Below are 5,322 nucleotides of genomic sequence, written 5' to 3'. Positions count from 1 at the left end.
TAATAGAATCAGGGACATAGAAAGGGAATGGACTGACTATTCTTGGGTGGGGGAAAGGGTGTGGGATATGCGGGAAGAGACTGGACAAAAATCGTGCACCTATGGATGAGGACAGTGGGTGGGGAGTGACGGCTGAGGGTGGGGTGGGCACTGGAAGGAAGGGAGTTATGGGGGGAAAAAAAGAGGAACAAATGTAATAATCTGAACAATAAAGATTTAATAAAATAATAACAAAAAAAAGAAGTTTCAACTCTTTCTCAAACAAGTTTAGCCTTCCCATTTTATTTTTTTAATATATATTTTATTGATTTCAGAGAGGAAGGGAGAGGGAGAGATAGAAACATCAATGATGAAAGAGAATCATTGATCGGCTGCCTCCTGCACCCCCCACACTGGGGATCGAGCCTACAACCAGGGCATGTGCCCTGACCGGGAATCAAACCGTGACCTCCTGGTTCATAGGTCAATACTCAACCACTAATCCACACCAGCCGGGCTATCCTTCCCATTTTAAATGTCCTTTAATTTTTAAATATTCTTAAGACTATAGGATACATTTTGTAGACATTAAGAATCTTTTAATTCAGTTCTCTCATGTTTCTGAGAATAGATACAGGCCTGGGCACCTTCCCTGAGGTCATTCAGTTACTCAGTAGCAGAACTGGGAGGAGAATCCAGGCTCTTGGTTTCTAACATCGCTTGTTATGGCTCCTTTTCTTTCTCCCGTAGCCCTGGACGCTTTCATTTCAAATGTGAGCTCCTCTACGACGCTAAAATCTAGTCCTGTCTGCAGAAATTAGTCAAGGGCTAATTTTAAATATCACATTTTTGCAAGAAAGTAGGAGGTTTAGGATTTGGTTGATTTGGTCTTGGCTAAATGACCAGACAAGTTCTGGAAGAATTCTGCAGAGTGTGCGGGGGAAGTGTGCTAGGACCCACGAAGTGTCAAGCGTGGCACCGCCGCAGACTGTCGTGTGCAGCTTCGGGCACTTGGACTTAAGGGATTGGGCAGTGCTGGGAGGAAGACCTTATTACATGTCAAGGTGGTGAAGGACAGGATTTGGGAATGACTTCCACACAATCGTTTCTTTGCTCCATTTCAAACTGTGCTTGTAAAGTCGGGGGGAAGAAGTCTGCGGCTCCCAGCTCAGATAAGGATCTGGAGATGATTTCAGAAGCACAGAGAGCCTTGTATCACCAGCCAGTAATCAGATTAGCGCCACCCAGCAGGCGGTCAGCAGTAGAAATGACTGTTACCACTGACTGTTACCGTACTGTGTGAGGTGGGGGGTAAGACAGGCTGTGGGAGGGTATTCTCTGTGTACTTCCCCAGGTCTACTTTCCAGGACCTTATTCAAGTCCTGGCAGCCATTCCCTAATGGATCTTCCATCAACGCCTTTATCTTTATCTCCTGCCCTCTGGTTTCCGGTTGGGATAGGCCAACGGCAGCGTCCAGCATGGGCAGAGGAATCAGTGGGTAGGAGCGTGCTGCTGTGAGTTCACTTCCCTGACTTCCTCCCAGCGGGGCTACACTCTCAGTCACCCATCGCCCATGTCCTTCCTGGTCACAGCGCCTGCTCCGTCCTCTGTGTCTTCATGCCAGTGGGTGGGGGTGTGTCTGCCTTGGGCGCCTCAGGAGCCCTGTGTCCTTTCTCTCAACCAACCTTGGGTCCCCCTCACCCCTCCACCCCACCCCACCCCCACACAGTTCCTTCCTTATATGTTTCCATTACTCTGCTTCGGGGAGTCCTCTGTTGCCTGCTGGGGCCCTGACTGGTACTTTTTCCAGGAGAGGATGGGGAGTTGCACAGCTCAGGTGTGGAGATCCACCGCCCAGTGGCACTTAAAGGCAGGCAGCGGTGCCTCTTGGTTTAAAAGAAAAATGTAAGTGAATATTTTTGTGAAGCAACGATATGTGAGATGCTGTGAACACACTTTTGACTTACCAGGTTCTCTTTGGGAAGATGCTCTTGTGTCTGGAAAAATGACGTTTGGGTGGATAGAGAGTTTTGCCTTTGGGATGGCACCGGTCAGCAAACAAGAATTCAAAAGAATGAGAGTGAAGCAAGAGAACGGGGCTTTAGGCGGCCCAGAATCGGTGGGCAGCGCTGGATGCGGGCGACTGTGGCGGGGAAAGAAGAACGGACAGACGCAGAAAGAGCAGGGACATGGGAACTGGAGGGTAGAATCAGATTTGAACTCTCAGCTTTTACTCTGCAGCCGTGTGACCGTAACCAAGTCACTCGATGTCTCTGAGCATCAACACCTTTACCTTTAACTTTTTTTTTTTTTTTTTTTAGAATTACTAAGACAATGAAATGATAAGTGCTCAGTTAATTTTCTTTCCATCCCTGCTAGGTCCTCTGCCTCCTGCTATCAACATTTCCACAGATTTATTGTTTGAACTTGAGACAATTATTTGCTCTTTCTGTGCTCATGCCCGATTCTATGAAAATGATTATGCTCCATCAGATTATTTCTGCATTCCATCCCATATATATTGTATATTGACCGGGTAGTACATGTTCATTTAAAATTATTACCAAAGAGAGAAAAAGCTCCTTCTACTCCAGTTTTCTGGCCCTCCCGTCTCTTCCCCAGGGCCCATCCCAATTGCCTGTTGGTGGTATATTTTTAGATGGTTGGGGGCGTGTAGGAGGCAGCCAATTGATGTTCTGATTTCACATCAATGGTTCTCTCCCCCTCTCCCTGCCTCTCTCTCTCAAAATCTTTTAAAAAATTACTGTGCCATTAGTTCCCTAGATGTTAAACATAATAATGATTATTGGTATCGCCTACATTGCACTTAAAAAGCTAGCCAGCTGATTCATTAAATGCATTTCCGTTTACCCAGCATAGAAACTTATTATTCATTCTACTAACTAGTATAATTTAGCTTATTAAAGCAAGGAGGAGTCATCAAAGAATTGAATGTTTTTTTAAAAATACTTGTGCAGGAGTATGAAAAATTGTCTCTGAAATGTAACATGTGTGTTTATTTTATCCTCCAAACCCCATCAGAACATTTCCTTGGAAGGGGAAAGATGGTTTAAAATAAAGCAGAACTTTGAGGGAGAGTTTGTGGCACCCCTTTCCAAAGGTAATTTTGACAGGTGTATCTGCCTTCATTTTAGGGATCTGAGAAAGGTGCCCCACAACCTGGGGTGCCTCCCCCGTCCCCACTCGCTGCACACAGCCTCCTTAATCTCCAGTTCCCTTATACCATCCAGGCTTGTTCACTGCAACGGCAAGCGTCAGTCCTGGTTAACTTGGGACAAAAAAAAAAAAAGAGTGTTAATTGGCAAGAAATGGGACTCTTAGTTCATAGACTCTTAGAACAAGCTGAGGAACCAGCTCTTGGAGCCAGCAAGGATTGAGAGGAGGCCAGGGGGTGGAATTGCAGCCAAGCTACACCACAGAGCCATCTGGTCAGTCTGTGCTGCCCCCTCCTGCTGGCACCACCAGTCCCAACGTGTGTCATCAGCTGGTAGATTCTTTGTCTTTGCCAACATGAATGTTCCTGTTTCTTTGTGTCACTTGCCCCACACTTCGGTCCTGCCTGGGAACGTGACTGGTGGAGTTCAGGTCTTATCCGTGATGGCGAACCTATGACACGCGTGTCAGAGGTGACTCGCGAACTCGTTTTTTTGGTTGATTTTTCTTTGTTAAATGGCATCTAAATATATAAAATAAATATCAAAAATATAAGTCTTTGTTTTACTGTGGTTGCAAATATTTAAAAATCTCTAGATGTGACACGGCACCAGAGTTAAGTTAGGGTTTTTCAAAATGCTGACACGCCGAGCTCAAAAGGTTCGCCATCACTGTCTTACGTTCTCTGGAGAGATTTCACGGAAGGAGGCCTGGTCCTGGCTCCAACCAAGGCTCACACAAGAGTGCGTTCCCAGGGCGTTTATTCCTTCCTAAACACCGAAGGAGGTTCAGTGCGGGATAGTCACAGACAAGCAACTCTTTTTACCCCTTCTTACATTTTAGTTTTAAACCTGAATTTCACTTCCTCAGGGAGGCTTTCCCTGAGTTTCCAGACTCAGGAGGGCATCCCTGTTAAACGGTTTCAAAGCCTCCCCCAGAACTTCTTGCTCGCACATTTATTGGATTTCTAATGAGTTATGTGTAAGTATCTGTTTATTGTAGGTTTCTCCATCTGGATTATATATTTGAAAGGGGAAGAGCTATAATGGTTTTGATTGTTGCTTTATTCTTAAAGCAAAGCACAGGGTCCAGAATGTGGTAAACGCTCTTTCCATATCTGTTGGACCTTCTCCATTTCTATATTTCTTAAATTATATTTCTTAAATTATATTTCTTTGTTACACACTCTTTCCTCCTCACCCCCTTCAGCTGATGCTGACTTCTGGGAAATTTCTTGAGATCTACCCTCCAGTTTACTTATTTTCTCTTCACCTGTGTCTAATAGGCTGTTTAACATATTCATGGAGTTTTAAATTTCAACTATCATGTTTTCAATTCTAAAAGTTATATTTGATTTTTTAAAAGTCTGCCTTGTTAATTTTATTGTTTTCTTCATTTGTACTTTCAATTTGCTCTTTTTTTCCTTGAACAGGTTAAGTACATTTAAATTATATTCTGTCCCTGATAAACCTAGCAAATTTGCAGGTCTGTTTTTGTAGCTTGTGGTTCATCTTTCATGGTAATTCTCATTCCTAGTGGCCCAATTTGTGTTTGTTATGTGATTTCTATTAAGGGCTCATGATCTTTGAATACTTATGGATTTATACATATGTATAAATATCTGATGTATACATATCTGGATTTAAATTGTATTCTCCAGAGAGGAATTATTTTTATTACATGTATAATATGGGTTGTTTTTTTTTATTACATGTATAATTTCTAACCACACAGAAGTGGTTAGAAATTCATAGGGGATATTTTTTTCTTCTTTCCATTCTTCTACAGCCAAGACCAAGTCAGACACATATCTTTGCCTTCTTCTTCTTCTGTGGGCTTTTTCTTCCTCTAATTTATTTATTTTTAATATTTTTATTGATTTCAGAGAGAAAGGGAGGGGGAGAGAGGGATAGAAACATCAATGATGAGAAAGAATCATTGACCGGCTGCCTCTTGCACGCCCCCTACTGGAGATTACTAAACAATCAAAGATGTTTACTAGTAATAATTTTAGTGTTAAAAAGTTTGGTAGGATGATTTATTAAAATATTAATTTGTTCTTCATTTATGTTTTAAGTAAACTTTTCATTTAATCTTATCTAATAAAAAAGAAACATGCAAATTGACAGTCCCTCTGCTACCCTCACAAGCCACGCCCGCCCGCCAAT

Source organism: Myotis brandtii, unplaced genomic scaffold, assembly GCF_000412655.1.
Source record: "Myotis brandtii unplaced genomic scaffold, ASM41265v1 scaffold463, whole genome shotgun sequence".
NCBI classification, from domain to species: Eukaryota; Metazoa; Chordata; class Mammalia; order Chiroptera; family Vespertilionidae; genus Myotis; species Myotis brandtii.
Note: the sequence above shows the minus strand (reverse complement) of the source record.